The sequence below is a fragment of the Euprymna scolopes genome, chromosome 4, assembly GCF_053919585.1.
Source record: "Euprymna scolopes isolate OS-2025 chromosome 4, ASM5391958v1, whole genome shotgun sequence".
NCBI classification, from domain to species: domain Eukaryota; kingdom Metazoa; phylum Mollusca; class Cephalopoda; order Sepiida; family Sepiolidae; genus Euprymna; species Euprymna scolopes.
The window spans coordinates 177,469,802-177,489,179 of NC_136485.1; the positions used below are offsets into that span (position 1 = coordinate 177,469,802).

At 30.1% G+C, this 19,378-nt stretch overlaps 1 protein-coding gene across 3 annotated transcripts in view; it reads right to left on the bottom strand.

The window, feature by feature from the left end:
• LOC145270368 (D(1B) dopamine receptor-like) overlaps nt 1-19,378 on the bottom strand; it is a 1,085,834-nt gene that overhangs the window by 117,746 nt on the left and 948,710 nt on the right. For 2 of the 3 annotated variants that reach the window (XM_080126039.1, XM_080126025.1), the window contains one exon: nt 5,031-5,068. The gene's annotated coding sequence lies outside the window, so the exon portion shown is untranslated. Of the gene's footprint in view, nt 1-5,030; nt 5,069-19,378 lie in introns of those variants that run through there. The other variant, XM_080126021.1, reaches the window with a different exon arrangement.

The window sequence follows — 19,378 nt, forward strand, 5'->3', positions numbered from 1 at the left end:
TGAATATACATAAACGATCACATATATATGCATATATGTATATATATATATATATGCATATATGTATGTACACACACACATATATATATATATATATATATATATATATATATATATATACATATATATAAACTATCATTAAAAAACAAAAAAAACACCAACCTAGATTTAAATCAGATCAAGAAACTAAAGATCCAAGCTAAATAGAGCACACACAAAGGAACAGGTCAACCAGAGGTCAAATAGGCCTTTGTCCGGTAAATGCATGCTCATTGGCTGATAGGAAAGGCGCAGTGGATACTAGAAAGCTGATTGGCTAACTAAAATCTCAATAGAAGATGTGCATATAAAAACGACAAACAACCACAGAATTCGCGCATAAGCCTGAAGAGTCCTAGAGTGGATGAAACGCGGAATATTCAGTGTAATTTAATCGCCATATACATTATATATATATATATATATATATACATACATACATACATATATATATATATATATATATATATATATATATATATATATATATATATATATATTGACAAACGTCAATAACATTTATATCTAATAAAATTTAGCATTTTACCAATACGCAGTCCACATCTGCGTTTGTCGTGTTTACACAAATGATAATAGAAGCTGTTTTCCGACCTGCTTAAACCGCTGTGCGAAATATGGGCCCCTTGCTGTTGCGGAGTAGATGGTCGTCGATAATTCCACGGATATGCTTAAAGGCAAATGTGAAGAGATTGCTTAGAACACCAACGGACACAATTTGGATCGGATTTTTTCTTTCTCTATCTTTCGAAGTATTGCACTTTAAAGAAGCAGAAGATTGCTAGCATTTCCTATTTTCTTCTACGTTTGTTAAAGCATGAAAAACAAAGTAGTTAATAATAAAAATACAAAAAATTATTTGTATTAGTAATGAACACATATATTTTCATAAAATTGATGAGATAGATTAATAAGTACTAATAAATAATCAGAAAGTAATATTGTGTTACATAGTTCAATACAAATAATAAAATCACATTGTCAGAGATAATCTCTTATTTACTCCTTCAGTCCAGCACCTCTTAGCAGACAATGTTCTTTTTTTTCGCTTTGTTTCTTCTAAATGTTCTCTTGTTCGCTGACTTCCTTCTTCAGAGAAGAGTAGAACTGCTGTCCGTCGAAATTATTATGAATTTCTTTCTCACACGATTACAATAAGTATAATATACTATTACTATGACATTCAAAAACGGGAGGTCACTCTCATATTCTTGTTCAGAGATGCCAAGTATATTAAAAAAAAATCAAATTTATTCAAACCAGTAACTTGTTATTTTATCAGTTTTCTGCTTCTTACGAGAAAAGTTGAACTTTAAATATACATAGATTAATTGCCAGTTTTTTTTTTTATTCCTTCTTTGAACATTTGATGATTTAATAAACTTTTCAAAATTTTCAATTATATTTATATTATTTCAACATAAATATATATATATATATACATATATATATGTGTGTGTGTGTGTGTGTGTGTGTGTTGAATATTAAAATTAGTGGCTACACATATGCAAATATGTTTCAGTGACAACTCTGCTAGGGAAAATCACATCATCAGGCCAAGAATATCTCTTTATTTCTGTGTTTTGTTTTTGGTTAAATAACTAAACAATACTACCACTAATATATATATATATATATATATATATATATATATATATATATATATTACACAATCAAACCAGATAACTTTAATACTGAGATCTAAGTGTCCAGAGTTTCCGTGAAACTGACAGATGGAATATCAAACCAATATATATATATATATATATATATATATATATATATATATATATATATATATATGATGAAAATAAGGGAAATAGTATTCCGACAAAATAGAGACATAAAAAGGAACAAACCGTATTATGTGTTCATCAACGCTTCGTCTTTATTTCGAGACTTCCTCTGGATGAATGAGATTAAGAAACAAAAAATACCAATAAAAAATGTTTGCATTCAAACACCCCCTGCAATAATTAATACACATAATCTCAATCAATAAATTACATAACAAAAACACTCATTTCATTTCTGTTACAAACCTATATTTGAATTTCAACAGTTATATCTTTTTTATGTTCATATTTTTTAAAATTACATTAACGTCTATATGATGTGACTAAAATTTCCCTCTCTTTAACAGCGTCAGCATCCCACTCCTTTTGAATTTCCAACGTCTTTTCCGTTTTTCTGAAATAGAACTGCGTCACACTGTGCACGTGAAACATTTTCAAATATTTTATACTGGTATTTTTTGTTTTTTAATCTCATTTATCCAGAGGAAGTCTCGAAATAAAAACGAAACGTTGATGAACACATAATACGGTTTGTTCCTTTTTATTTCTCTCTCTCTCTCTCTCTCTCTCTCTCTCTCTGTGTCTCTCTCTATATATATAGCCCCCCCCCTCTTTGGGTAGAGCACTGTCATAAATAATCTCACCCGCGATTTAATTAGCTGAAAAATGCGAAGCTCGTTGTTTGTTTGTTTACAAAACAGGCGGTTTGAGCACTGTAAAAGTGGTGGCGGATGCCTATTTAAATAGACATTCCGACGGGTTATTTGTGGGCGTCGCTTCTGTAGTTGACTGTTGACTGTCAACACGACGGTTCTAGGTTCGATCCTTAGCTTGGGAACGATGCTAGTCTAGCGGCACTAATGAGTTGTGATACAACGAAACAGAACTGTATGTCGATGACTACAAATATATATATATATATATATATATATATATATATATATATATATATATATATGGGGGGCGCGTGCGCGTGTGTGTGTTCGTGTGTGTGTGTGTTGAGGATTTGATCTATTTGCGATTGGTTAAATATGCAAACGTCAGGACAATATCTGAGATGGCAATGGCGGTTTTTCTGTACACTTCTTGGTCGTATCAATGTCCAATGTGCCCAAGGGCATTGACATCTTGATCTATTTTTACTCGCGGCATCTCGATGTGATGGACTAAGCTATTAAATGTCGGATTGTAGACGCCAGGCCAGAAAGTTTCTGCTCGCAAAAAGTGGAAACCTCTTGCTGGTCCCGCAATAAATAGGGCAATAACACCCTCTTCTCCCTCTCTCTCTCGCTCTCTCTCTTTCTTTTTCTCTCATTCTGTGTGAGTGCGAGTACGGGTATTATCATTCAGCATATCTAGTGTAATATCAGATATGACTTTTATAAGAAAGAAAGCAATAAAGAAAGTGGCGAGGTCAACAAGCAAGAAATTGTAAGTTAGCTATATATATATATATATATATATATATATATATATATATATATATATATAGAGAGAGAGAGAGAGAGAGAAAGAGAGAGCATTAGAAATGACAGAGCAGCAGGAAGAATATTTCGAGCTATACAAAGATGGACGAGATATACAATCAGAAATAGAATGAAGTAGAAGAATAATTAGAGAAAATAGAAAGAAAAAATACCAAACAAATAAAAAGAACGACACAATTGGAGAGAAAGGTAAGAAGAAATTAAAAGCAATAACCAGAAATAAAAAAGACGAAAGAAAAGAAAAGAAAAAAAACGACAACAAGAGGAAATAAAGAAAAATGAAATTACAAAGGAGATAAAAATATAAAAAAGAAGGAATTGGAAGATAAAGAATAAAAAGAAAGCGGCAGAAAATAATATTTTAACGTAAAGAAATATAATTTTAATGAAGAATAAAAAACATTTTAAAAAGAAGACAAAGATGGCGACAAAAACAGAGAAGCACAATCAGAAAAATGACAAATATTGAAAAATAAGAAAAAAGATGAGGAAGAATTTGAAATAAAAATCTAAACGAAATAAAAAACTTAAGAAAAAAGAAATTTTAAAAGTCATGTACTATTAACATCTTATCAAAGTGTAGTATCTGTTCTTCAGACATAGGTACTATTAACATCTTGAAGAGTCAATTCTAGAAAATACAAGTGAAATCAGTTGCTTTAGTATTTGATTCATTGATGATTATCTGTTGTCGGCTAAAAGGAAGTGATATTACGATTTCAATCAAATTGTCGTTATTGTGTGACATAAATAGTAACTCTCTTCTCTCTCTTCTTCATATATATATACATATATATATATATATATATATGTGTGTGTGTGTGTGTGTTTGTGTGTTAGCATAAATCGCTGTGTTGCAGGTACATTTTTAAATTTTGTAAAAGCTCAATAGTGTAGACTTAGTTTTCTTCAATTTGATATTATATAACCTCAGCAAATACAAGGGTAAATTTACATTAATAAAATCTAACACAAAAGCGTTGCATAGAATTGTTTCAGTATACCTCCAAGCACATCTTTTAATGGAAAACAATTTTTTTCAAAATGTACGGAATATCAATTTTATCAAGATTCGTTTTTTGCTTATTTTTTTGTTTTATTGTATGACATTTTTTTATAATTTTTTTTTATATGTTTTTCAATTCGTGCTCATCTTATTTTACTTTTTTACATCTTAACAGCCAAATTGTCCTCCATGTTCGTTTAGTTTTTATCCAGCGTAACATTAACACAAATGATAAACGTTTTCACAAGTCTTTTTCATTTTTCTTCTTAACACCTGTGTTGATGTTTTCATTCAAAGTACCTCTAGAGTTCTTCGTCACCTTGTGCTGAACTTTAGTATAAAGTGTAGTACAAAATGTGTGTGCAGTATGAAATTTGTCTTGTTCCAAGTCTTCCGCCGCAACGCTAAACATTTAATTCAGCATTAATCAGAGAAACGTGAAAGAGTTTTCAGTCGTATGATTAAAACATAATCGTTTATCTAATTTTTGAAGTCAAAACCGTGGTGCTAGTTTACCCCCGGTCGGAATGAACATGCAAAACCATTTTTAACCCAAAAGTAATATTGAACAATTTGCCACAATAGATCCAACAAAGCATATAGTCCCTAATTGTATCTAGTGGGCTAACCACGCATTCATGCAGAGAAAAAATACACAATTATAAATCATCAAATATTGCAAAACTTACCTTTCAGCAAGTGTATGTGAAACAATTGAATATCTGAAATAAAAGATTATAGATTTTATAAATAAATAAGTAATAGGCACAAACAACCAATATTTGCAAGAATATTCAAAGAATATGAAATTAACAATAACAATTGTTTAAAGGAATGAACCGAAAACAAATGCGAAAACTAGGTCTGCAAGCAATTAAAATAAACTAAAACCAAAATAGAGTGAAAGGTGGAAGACAGGAAATCTCACACATAAGGAAAAACTAAAATAGAAACATAAAGAACTAAAACATGATTTATACATTATAACGATATACACGAGCATAGTACAAACACAAAACTTGACAATAATGACATAAGTTATCAAAACCTTAACGAAAAGAACAAATGTATCCGACAGAAACAAAACACTAGATATGCGAAATAAAAAAAAACGACCATTGTAAAATGGCTTAAAATATGAATGAAAACTCCAAACTAAATTAAAGAATGAACAAAAACAAAAATGAATGAAGAAACGATTAATTAAATCTTAAGTGAAATGTGTAACTAGAAAGCGTCAACGATAGAATAAAAAAAAAAACACAGCAACATTCGCGTTCAGCCGGTTGAACTAGTGTCACCTGAAAGATACAAATTTAATGGAACTATCAGGTTCACAAGCGGTCCCAACATGCATGTATACCTGACGCAATCTTCTATCTGTATAAGAGTCAGGTACGCTCTAAAATTGAGTACTATTGTCACATCTGCTTGGTGCACCCTCTCCAGCCTTGATAGAGTTACAAAACCGGATTCGAAACCTAGTAGGTGATGCCCTTTTCTCTTTCCTGGAACCTCTTCATCACAGAAGAGACCTTGCGAGTCTCTCTCTGCTTTATCATTATTTTTTATGGTAAGTGATCGACTGAATTCCTATCTATAGTTCCCCCTTACCAAACTTTCACAAAAAATACTCGATGTCTACAACCACTATAAACGAGTTCCTCCACTCTCTATTTGTGCCTAAATTTAAATGTAGATTCCATGAACAAAGCTTCTTTGCCCGCCTGTGGAACACTGTTTTGCTGTCCTGCTTCCCGATTGAATACAACATGATAGCCTTTAAATCCAATGTAAACAAGTTCTTTTGAGCCGTCCCCATAAATAATCAAATTCTACCCCATTAATACTATTAACGATTACTACACCACCTTACATTCATTAACTCTTATCCTCGAGTAGCCTTCGTGCATTGATAAGTAGTGGCTCCCAAGTAAGAAAAGTATCTTCGTTATAGTAGATGGCGACGTTATTTCAGTGAGCTGTCGACATATTCCTACATACAGCACCTGATGTTCCTAAATAGTCACCCATCTGGTACTGACTAGGCTCAATGTTCCTTAACTTCGTTGATTTAACTAGAACCAGTATGTCAACGTGATCATGCGATGGAATAATGCATACGTTAAAAAAAACGACTCTACATAAAAGTGTAACTACAAAACTGACAAGATGCATTCATACAATAGACGTAAGAGAACGAGCGACAGCAAACTAAAAAAAGGAAATATCCAAAAACCAATAGCCTGTTTACTAATCATTTGAAAATTCTAACAAAATAATGGAGATAACAGCTCTACCACTGCCTTAAAAATCGTAGATAATTTGCAGAAGAATAAAATGGAAGAGGGATAAAAGAAGCATGACCTGTTATAAATATATCTAAAGAGCTCGTATGAAGTAAAAAGCAGAATAAAGAACATAGTCATGGCATGGATCAACTGCAAGAATACTTACGATAGTATTCCTAAAGCTTGAAAAATTGACAGTATAAGAATGTACAAGACGATTAATCTTATTAAGAACTAGCAGGGGGGTCCGGTCTTGCCCGGTCTTGTCCGGTCTTGCTTGGTTGTGAAATACGCTTAAGTGTATTTTAATTCATCCAGAATTAATTATTACAGAGCCAATTATTATATTGCACCTAATATATATATGTATTGATTTCAAAAGTTATAAAAATGACTTGCGTGTCGTCAGCTAGAGTCGGAACTAAAACATTTAGCTCCTCAACTGCGGTCTCTATTGTTTGAGCTATCGACAAATAATAAGAAAAATTTTAAATTAACACACTTCCAGTTATGGATGAATTTGTGCATGCGCAAAAGTAACAGAAATATGTCGGCAAGTTGAAATGGAAAAATGTTCATTTCAACTTGCCGACATATTTATGTACTCATTATTCATCAATCCAAACAAAGATTTTAATCGTTTTAAACCATCTGTGGTGTATGAATACTATATCCTGATAATTTCAGTGATATGTGACCAGTAGTTTAAGACTTTATCGGTTAAACATCTTCACAGACACACACACATCTGTTGTTTATTTATATAGATAGCATTTCAATAGAGAAACTTGAACTGGCAGCTGGAGGACATCACATGACTGGGATAAGAATGCAAAGTAATTATACGTATAATGTACATAATATGCCAAAATCTACTTATAAAATCTGAAAAGTCGCCTTTGTTTTATGTGCCAATGGTTTGCGTTCGAATTATACCAAATCCTGAATATCAAAGCGGCTTGATAATATCCAAGTCAGAAGATAAGTATTTCTTGAAAGAAACTCAGAATTGAGATGTAGAACTTGAAATAATTCTTACTACTTATTTCCAGCAATGATAGAAAAGCTTCTTATTATCGACAACTTGTCGAATTACATTGTTGGAGAATTAGCATTGTAGATGATCAGGGGTAAAAGAAATTTCGAAAGCTGATTTTGAAAGCAGGTTGATTTGTTCATCTTATAATACAACGTGAACATTCGTCTCAACTTGATGCCAAGATTAATGATACAAATATTTATCCAAATCACGCTTAATTAATTCAGCGCGAGACGGATGTTGCGTCATACTATTATGACTTAGTAAAACGTTCGCTTTGATGCCATAATGAGATAAAGTGGAATGGTAAATAAGACCGAATTAAGAGTTATAAAAATTTAAACATGCGAAAAATATGAAGAAATGGAAAGATAGAAAGGCTTAATTAATGACTATCTCCCTTTATATATATATATATATATATATATATATATATAAATATATATATATATATATATATATATATATATATATATAGTTAGTTAGTTAGTTAGTTAGTTTGTTAGTAAAACTGGTGATTAGTAAAAACCCGAAGAGAGTGCTCAATACTATTTCAGAGCAAATATGTGTTTTATTTTTTATTAGGATTTTATCTGTTTGGTTACATATGTTTTGGATGTTGGACCATGTTTACGATCCAACAGCCTCGTCAGACCTTACAGAAAAGGTCTGACGAGGCTGTTGGATAGTAAACATGGTCCAACATAGGAAACATATGTAACCAAACAGGTAAAACGGTAATAAAACATTTATATTTATATACATATATATAAGTTTGGTTTGGTTGTTTTGTTTTATGGCATATCAACCTTTTTGGGTTATTTAATGCTGAATAGAGCTTTTGGAAATGGCATTAATGTTGCATTTAGTTATTCTTTATTAGGTTGGTTCAATATGAATGTCGTTTGTTGATGTTCAACTACATATGAAAAAATGTCGTATCATCAACCGATTAGAAGGTTTTTATTATTCAAGTTCTTTGGCCTTTCAATCGCTAGTTTGTAGTGTTTGCTTTGATTGTTTTATAGTGTATTTTATCGTTTTTGTTTCCGCCTTGCAGAACACGAGTTTTGCAATGAGATAGGGAAAAGGGTTACAGTATTAAGGTTTGGTACTCAGGAATTGGAGAGGTGGAAAGAGGAAGAGAAAACTGGAAGAAGGAAAAGGGTGGAAAAATTGTATTGGTGTTTTTTTTTTGTTTTGCAGAATATAATTGTTTTGCAAAAGAATGTAGAAAAACAAAAAGTCTCAATATTAGGTGCATTTTGTCTCTGGAAGTCAATATCCTCAAACAGCCTGATCTGATATATATATATATATATATATATATATATATATATATATATATATATATATATATATACTTCTTGTATTATAATTAAAAGCAAAAACATAATTAAAACATCAGGTGATCGATTTCACCCTCACTCAGCAGGAGCTGTATAGAACGATTTTTAAAGTAAGCAAAGAAAAAGAAACACTGTATCTATTTCATATGAAAAAGAAACACTGTATCTATTTCATATGAAAAAGAAACACTGTATCTATTTCATATGAAAAAGAAACACTGTATCTATTTCATATGAAAAAAGAAACACTGTATCTATTTCATATGAAAAAGAAACACTGTATCTATTTCATATGAAAAAGAAACACTGTATCTATTTCATATGAAAAAGAAACACTGTATCTATTTCATATGAAAAAGAAACACTGTATCTATTTCATATGAAAAAGAAACACTGTATCTATTTCATATGAAAAAGAAACACTGTATCTATTTCATATAAAAAGAAACACTGTATCTATTTCATATGAAAAAGAAACACTGTATCTATTTCATATGAAAAAGAAACACTGTATCTATTTCATATGAAAAAGAAACACTGTATCTATTTCATATGAAAAAGAAACACTGTATCTATTTCATATGAAAAAGAAACACTGTATCTATTTCATATGAAAAAGAAACACTGTATCTATTTCATATGAAAAAGAAACACTGTATCTATTTCATATGAAAAAGAAACACTGTATCTATTTTATATGAAAAAGAAACACTGTATCTATTTCATATGAAAAAGAAACACTGTATCTATTTCATATGAAAAAGAAACACTGTATCTATTTCATATGAAAAAGAAACACTGTATCTATTTCATATGAAAAAGAAAAACTGTATCTATTTCATATAAAAAGAAACACTGTATCTATTTCATATGAAAAAGAAACACTGTATCTATTTCATATAAAAAGAAACACTGTATCTATTTCATATAAAAAAGAAACACTGTATCTATTTCATATGAAAAAGAAACACTGTATCTTTTCATATAAAAAGAAACACTGTATCTATTTCATATGAAAAAGAAACACTGTATCTATTTCATATGAAAAAGAAACACTGTATCTATTTCATATGAAAAAGAAACACTGTATCTATTTCATATAAAAAGAAACACTGTATCTATTTCATATGAAAAAGAAACACTGTATCTATTTCATATGAAAAAGAAACACTGTATCTATTTCATATGAAAAAGAAACACTGTATCTATTTCATATGAAAAAGAAACACTGTATCTATTTCATATAAAAAGAAACACTGTATCTATTTCATATGAACAAGAAACACTGTATCTATTTCATATAAAAAAGAAACACTGTATCTATTTCATATGAAAAAGAAACACTGTATCTATTTCATATGAAAAAGAAACACTGTATCTATTTCATATGAAAAAGAAACACTGTATCTATTTCATATGAAAAAGAAACACTGTATCTATTTCATATGAAAAAGAAACACTGTATCTATTTCATATAAAAAGAAACATTGTATCTATTCCATATGAAAAAGAAACACTGTATCTATTTCATATGAAAAAGAAACACTGTATCTATTTCATATGAAAAAGAAACACTGTATCTATTTCATATGAAAAAGAAACACTGTATCTATTTCATATGAAAAAGAAACACTGTATCTATTTCATATGAAAAAGAAACACTGTATCTATTTCATATGAAAAAGTAACACTGTATCTATTTCATATGAAAAAGAAACACTGTATCTATTTCATATGAAAAAGAAACACTGTATCTATTTCATATGAAAAAGAAACACTGTATCTATTTCATATAAAAAGAAACACTGTATCTATTTCATATGAAAAAGAAACACTGTATCTATTTCATATGAAAAAGAAACACTGTATCTATTTCATATGAAAAAGAAACACTGTATCTATTTCATATGAAAAAGAAACACTGTATCTATTTCATATGAAAAAGAAACACTGTATCTATTTCATATGAAAAAGAAACACTGTATCTATTTCATATGAAAAAGAAACACTGTATCTATTTCATATGAAAAAGAAACACTGTATCTATTTCATATGAAAAAGAAACACTGTATCTATTTCATATGAAAAAGAAACACTGTATCTATTTCATATGAAAAAGAAACACTGTATCTATTTCATATAAAAGCAAGGTTAAGGCATATCTACAGTAGGGGATGTATCTTAGACTGATTACATCTAATCATAATAAACACTGGATTTGTTTACAAAGGTAGGGTCGTTGTAGGTAACATAGTCTACAAAGCAGTTTACGATTAAAGGCAGCATTTTTATTTTTGCAACGTAAAGGGATTTAAATTTGAAATACATTCTGAAAGACAAAAATAATAGAAATATTGCAAACCTTAGTTTTGGCCAGAGTCGATCCGAGTACAAGATTGGAAAGTTAGAATTGAAATCAGAAATGAATATTTTTGGAATTAGCATCAGATGTGATATGAAGATGTCAGGATTTTAGAGGATTTGGAATCAAAATAAATTGAGGTCAGTTTGTATTGTTTCGATTATTCGAACTAATCGGATTTTGAATGCTGTTCTCACAACGTTACGGCCGATGTAACTTCCAATAATCATCAACTTTGTATAGTCGAACCCGGCAATCTGTACGGAATTTTGAATCATTTAATTCGAGGGTTTAGCTTAATCCCATGCCTCCAGTTATAAGCGAGAAAAATCTTAGGTAATTAGTAATTGTATTCTTAGTATCGCCCGCACTGAGGATAGAACCATCAGCCCTTTAATTATAACTAATTATAACTTAGCACCTGTATCCTAACGGATCCACACTGAACAAAATCAGAAGTTACATCGGCAAAAAATTTATGAGAAAAACATCCAAGATGAGACGAGCAGCCCAAATAATTGAAATAATATAAACTAACGGGGTCTGTGGAAATTTCACGGAATGATCAATATATCAAATGACCAAATCTGTTTTAATAAATATGATTTTGTTTTTTTGGATATAAAAAAAAAATGGGGGGCAAAAAAAAACAATAACACAGCAAATATGAGTTTATTAACATTTCTATGAAAAGTGTTCATTTCATATATAGACCTGACCCGACTGAGATATGTTAATAAGTACTAATAAATACCCAGGAAATAATATTCTGCTCCATAGTTCAATACAAATAATAAAAATACATTGTAAGAGACAATCTTCAATTTTACGTAATGTTTCAATCATATTTTTTCGGTGGATAACCACTTTACAGCGAAATTACTATGCGTTATTTTCGCACACAATGACAACAATGACCATATATTATTATAATGATATTCGAATACGAGGCTACATCAAATTGTGGTTACTTTCATATTATGATGAGTCTATGTAAAACTAAATTTCGCAGATTATTCTTTTTAGAAGCAGTTTGTCTTTTAAAAATATATTTAATCTTTTTCAAAGCGTAACGAACGAACAAGAAAGAAAGACATATTATTATATATATTATATATATTATATATATTATATTATTATATATTATATATATTATATTATATATTATATATATTATATTATATATATATTATATTATATATTATATAAATTGTTTTCATCCAATTTTCGTTTAAATTTCTCTTAAATTTCTGTACCAGCATCACCTCTTCCAATGCCAGTTCGAAAGATGTGCTTTTAATTCCAATTATCGTTATCTGTTAGTCAGATCGATAAAATAATCTTGAAAATGCTTCAGTTATTGATATATTTTTTAATTGCATTTGAAATTTTATTACACATTTCGAAACATCAAGCATAAGACGTGTTAACAGTCTTCAGTAAATATAAGAAATGCAGACGTAGAAATACATTTATATAGATACGATAAATACGATAGAACTCATATGCTGATTATGTAAAATGTCTATTTCCATTTCGAGTCACCAGCTCGGGAAAAGGTTTCTGACCAGCATTCAGGAGGCTTCCTCTCGCCAGTGGTTGTACGTAATGACGTATGAGGTCAATAGGTCAAATAACAATCAGGGTTTTCCATTGTTTTTAAGAGATGACCTCATTAGATCTGCGAGCTTATCCACACCAAGTGGGTTACCCTGCATCTGGTTTCTAAACAAAGTAGCTTTGCTAATTCTTAACAAATTTGTAAAAAATGAAGATATATTCTTCCCTCATTATAGGTAGAAATGAAAGCAAAACTGAATACGTTTCTAATTCTATTCGAGTTAAGCAGAATAAAATATGGCTAAAGAAGATATTATGGTTAATAAATACGAAAGTTAGAAAAACAACAGAGAATTAGAGTAAGATATAGTATCAGTTTTTTTTTTTTTGTGGAACAACTATTATTTGGCTTAAATTGGAATTAAATATATTTCATTCTAGCAAGCTGTAAAGGTCTGGAAACAGTTGTAGTTAGTGAAGGCCAGGTCTGGAATACAAAGTGGATGCGGATGAGGATTTATAATTTCACATACATTTCATTTTATTGCTATTTGTTATATATATATATATATATATATATATATATATATATATATATATATATATATATATATATATATATAGGAAGATTTTTAACCTTTAAAACTATACGAAAACTATTTTATTTTTATTTTTTACCATTCGTTAGAAAACTATTTAATCAGTCATTTAATGATCTACAATCACTTCATCAACTTGCTCTCTTGAATTGACTATAGTACTAATGGTAATTTAAGATCATCAGTTGATTACTATGAAACACTGTTTCGGGGATTTAAAAACAAAACAGTATATTAAATCATGCCCCCCAGCAGTGTTGATCAAACACCACCTCCCTTAATCTTAAGAAGACATGTTACAAATATTCGATCTAGTTTCCTATTCTTAATTGATTTGGCTAACCTATTCATGTTATAAAAATGAATTTTTTACCTGTCAGATTCATCCGATTTCAAATTCAAAATGGATATATTTTTTTAATTTACCAATCTTGTATTTATAAGATTAGGATTAATCTATTTGACTACTTATCACCCCTACTATGATTAGTACTTTATATATTTACATTCTGATTTATTTAATATTAAAAATATATTAAAGGTTCATAATATTTATAAATATATAAATTTTTATATATAATACATTTTATACATTACTAATATACTTTTTTATTCAATTTCCTTTATAATATATTTAATATAGTTTTGGATTTCCTTTATTAACATATTCTCGTTAATTTTATAGGATTCATCAGGATAACGAACAAATGCTTTATTTAATTGTTTAAATATTTTAGTTTTATCCCCACCTTGTTTTGCCATTCTTATCTGGTGGTATAACATCTATTAATATTAAAGTTACGCGAGCTATTCGCAAAAACTCTGACATAATGGTTCCATAAAACATAAAAACAGGGCATGCGATATTCGAACTATTTGAAAAGGGAAAGAGTTTATTTTATCGAATATTTTATAAAGAAAAATCGCAATCGTATCCGGTTATAATAATATTTTCGGTGCTATTTCCTTCAAAAGCTTCTGAAAAGGAAACATTAGATAAGTGGATAGTCCTTTATCCGCGGAGTTTATATATATATACCAGCTGTACCCTGCCACGCGTTGCAGTGGCTCAATTTGGTGTAATGGAAAAATTTAATAAAAGAGAAAATGCATGTTTCTTGTATTAGTACAGCAATCCACTGCAAAAAGTGAAAAAGAAGGCGAAACTGAAAAAAAAAAATGGTACTCTTGCAGAATTTGATCTGGATCCTCGAGAGTTTCTGTCAATCATTCATGTTTTGGACTTGACCAACAATCAGTGGATGAAGCCGAACGTAGCAAAAATGTTGAAACGCTAAATGCTTTTTTTTTGTTGTTGTTTTAAAAAATGTGATTTAGTAATTAATATTTGGTTGATGGTGGGGGGAGGGGGTTACTATACACAGATTCGAAAAAGTCGTCCAAAAACAAATAAATGAAAGCAAAGGTAAGGTAATTTACGTTTCTACCTAATTGGATAATTGTTTAGTGTTTTTATGTAATATAAAATGTTTAATTGGCTCAAAAAACAGAAATGGTCGCGAATTCTGTTGAATACGTTAAGTTTGGGAAAGTAAGTTGAAAACTAAAAACTATACAAAACAGTGTCTGAAACTCACCGAACATATGTTACCATGATATAGGCTGGCATAATCGGTAGGTTTCTGACAGTATTTTGTATAGTTTTTTTTTAGTTTTAACTCACTTTCTCTAACTTAACGTAATCAACAGTGTCCACCACCATTTGTAGCTTTCAAATACACCAATAAACACTGTTTTTCGAGCCGACTAAACGTTAGATTAAATGAAAAGGGTTTATATTACTAAACATAGATACAAATTAGTTGTCAAAAAATAAATATATAACAAATAAATGTTATCAAAGGCAAGAAAAGTAAGTATTCTACCTAACTGGATAAGATTTTAGTGTTTTTATGTAGTGTATAATCGGTTCAAAAACATTCAATGTTTATCGGTATATCTGAAAAATACAAATGGCGGCAGACTGTATCGAACACGTTAAGTTTGGGGAAATTTTGGGAAAATGAGTTTAAACTAAAAAACTATACAAAATACTGTTAGGAACTCACTCAATATATGTTACCATGATGTAGGCTGGCATATAATCGGTGGTTTTAAACTTTGGCTCGATACAGGTGACGACTTTTAAAAATCCCTTTTAGTGATTACCTGGTTTGAGGATATTTGTACAACTAAACGGCAAATCTGCTAAAAAAAATCCGGTATTATTTTACTTTAAGGCCCGTTTCACGTTCATATATAACGAAATATTTTATTGTAGATTTCGGTGTGCTAAAAACGAATCTGCAAACCGTTTACGTAGCAAAAAAAAAAGTTTTCATGACATTCATGAAATTACTTTTTCGAAAAGTGGGTGATCACTTTTCAATGTAAATTTAACTTAGAATGAGCACCCACTTTCTGGCCACCTGAGAGAGGGGCATTTTTCTGTTTCTTGGCTAAAAAGTTTTTTGTTTGATTTCTTTTGCATGGTAATAACCCCTGAACTCTGGGACTATTTTCCATTTAACAGCCGTAGCCTTCGTTTACGCTATGCGTGAGCATAAACGAAAGCTGTTTAGCCAATAAACATGGGAAAAAATCCCCCCTCTCTCAGGTGGCTAGAAAGTGGGTGCTCATTTTAAGTTAAATTTACATGGAAAAGTGATCGCCACTTTTTCGAAAAAGTAATTTCTTCATATCATAAAAACTATTTTTTTGCGACGGAAACGGTTTGCAGATTCGTTTTTAGCACACCAAAATCTACAAATTTTTTTTTGTTATTTACGAACATGAGACGCACGGCCCTTAATGGAAAATTATATCAAAAATCCGGGGGAAAATAGTTTTCAATAAAAACAGCAAATGAATTCGATAGAAAAAAAATGGATGCTATTTTTTTTTTCTTTCTGTGTGTTTCTTGGCTAAAAAGTCTTTTTGTTTGATTTCTTTTGCATGGTATTAACCCCTGAACTCTGGGACTATTTTCCATTTCACAGACGTAGCCTTTGTTTATGCTATGCGTGAGCATAAACGAAAACTGTTAAATATGCATTCGCGTACCAAACTGCCTTGTCAAAAAACCCTTTAAGCCAATAAACACGAAAATAAATGCCCCCTTCCTTAGGTGGCCAGAAAGTGGGTGCTCATTTTAAGTTAAATTTAGATGGAAAAGTGATCACCCACTTTTCGAAAAAAAAAATTTCTTCAGATCATGAAAACTATTTTGGTACTCCTTGGGCGTTGAGTTCCATGGCGACCCGCAGAATTATTTAATGGTCGTTCCCTTAGTACCCCCCTAGTCAAGGCTAACGCATGCGCACGTAACATTTTTTATTTATTTACTTACGTGGTGGAGTTTCTATACTGATAGTTTTTTTGAAATTTGTTCACTGGATTATTATTGATTGAACACTAACCAGATTATGAAAAAAAATTGAAAAAAAAAAATCATTTCAACATTTGAAAGGGGTACTCACTTTTTAGTTACCGCGTTCTGGTAAATCGGTCACTTTTTATTTATTTATTTTTTTTTCTAAATGCGGAAATGTCTTCGGGAGATATAAAATGGTCGCATGTTGACGAAGCAATGTATCGGGAGGCGTACGGGATTAAAAATTATTGGTAAATTTTTAGATTAGGTCCACCTCCTCAATTTTCTTTTAAATGACGACTTGAAATGGTTTTCGACTATGCTGAATACGAAAATCGCATCGAAATTTTGCAGAAATAAGTAGTTATCAAGATATAAAAAGTTGTATTATGCATTGTAATCTTTGGCGGCCATCTTTTTTACGTGTGTGTATTTGTTTATGGCGCGTGTGCACGTAAAAAGATGGCCGCCGAAGAATACAATACATAATACAACTATTTATTTCCGCAAAATTTCAATGCAATTTGCGTGTTCAGCATACTCGGAAACCTATAAATGTCGTCATTGAAAGGAAAATTGTGGAGGTGGACCTAATCTAAAAAAATACCAAATTATTAAACATTTCTCCAGCATGTTAGTGGAATTTATAATACTTTAAAAAAATTAAAAAGAAACAAAACAAAAGTTTTGAAAAAAAACTCACCTTTCACAAAAACAATTTAAAAAAAAAACACAAACTGACTAAATAAGTAAAAAAAAATAATTAAAAATCTCGAAACTTTATTTTCATGGAAACAATAAAAAAAAGTCCTGTTCTCTCTATTTTTTTTTCTTTGAGAAACAAATATATTTCTGACTTACAAATGCGGTAGAGACTCATTATTTTTTACTTTCTATGGTTTTGATATACCGCGTTTTTATTGGTTACAAAATGGGTGACTGATTTATCAGAACGTTGTAACTAAAAAGTGAGCACCACTTTCAAATGTCGAAATAATGATTTCTTTTTTACATTTTTTTTAATAATCTGTTTAATTAGTGTCCAATCAATAATAATCCAGTGAAAAAAAATTCCAAAAACCTATAAGTATAGAAATTAAGCATGGGAGTAATGGTTGTACAACAACGTCGCCTTTCGCACTTTTACAAACATTTTTTTAAAAAAGTAACTAAACCATTTATTGATAATTTGTCACGTGTACAAACATTTATTTATTTACGTAGACTTAACTCCTTTCATGAATAAGAAAAGTTTTACTCTTTAAGAATAATAAAAGGAAAAAGTTACTGAACATTTATAAAAGGACTTCTTTTCATGAAGGCCAGAGGAATAGTTGACCGAAAATTCGTGAAACAACAACTAATAAAGATGAGAATAATAGTCCGCAATAAATAAAAATGGTGCTAATGCAGAGAGCGATCCGCGCTATTTTTAAAATCATATTTCCACGTTTAAATAACGTTTTATGATATGTTTTTTTTTATTTATTCAATTGTAAGGTTAAAGTACAGAATAGGTACAAAACATCCTTACCTCCCCATGTTAAGAATGCCTTTTTAAATAATAACATTATTTCAGCACGGATCACTCTCTGCATGAGTAATCTTATATAGAAAAACAAAAAAAAAACTCAAAAGCAAGCAACAAACTTTTTTTTGGCCTTATATAATAAAGAAAAGATGTGTAAATTAAAAAATTTGGAAGATAAACAAATGAAATATGTTTTTGTTTTTTTACTTAAAGAGTTAACAGAAAATGAAACCTTTCGTCAATTCGTGGCTGTGAAATGAATCGAACCGGAAGTTCAGTTTTATCAACAGAACAGATTCGCAGAAACGGTGAAAAAATATATTTATTTTATTTAATATTTTAATTTTAATTAGGTAAATTTATTTTAATAACATAAAAACATACCTCGACTCTAAAAATGGGTTGTCTGAAAATTTCAAATAAATTGGTAACGTATAAATATGGTTTTATTCTTTTAGAACGAACCAACTTTACATTTTTATATATATATATATATATATATATATATATATATATATATGAAATAAAATGGAGGTGGAAGGACCTGGATACTCAACGTTTCGCCCGATTTATGCGGGCTTCTTCAAGAGGGATGGTCATTGAAGAAGCCCGCATAAATCGGGCGAAACGTTGAGTATCCAGGTCCTTCCACCTCCATTTTATTTCATATCGTCGGATTTAATCCAGCTCAACAATCATATATATATATATATATATATATATATATATATATATATATATATATAGTGTGTGTGTGTGTTGTGTAGTAACACAATAATAAAAGAAGAAAATCAAGTCGAGGTTGGTTTAACAACGAAGTGTATTAACATCACACGTACTAAGGTAGGAATACAGGTATAAGTGACTTGTGTGTGTGTGTGTGTGTATGTGTGTGTGTGTAATTTCTGGACTTTACCTCCTCTTTAAA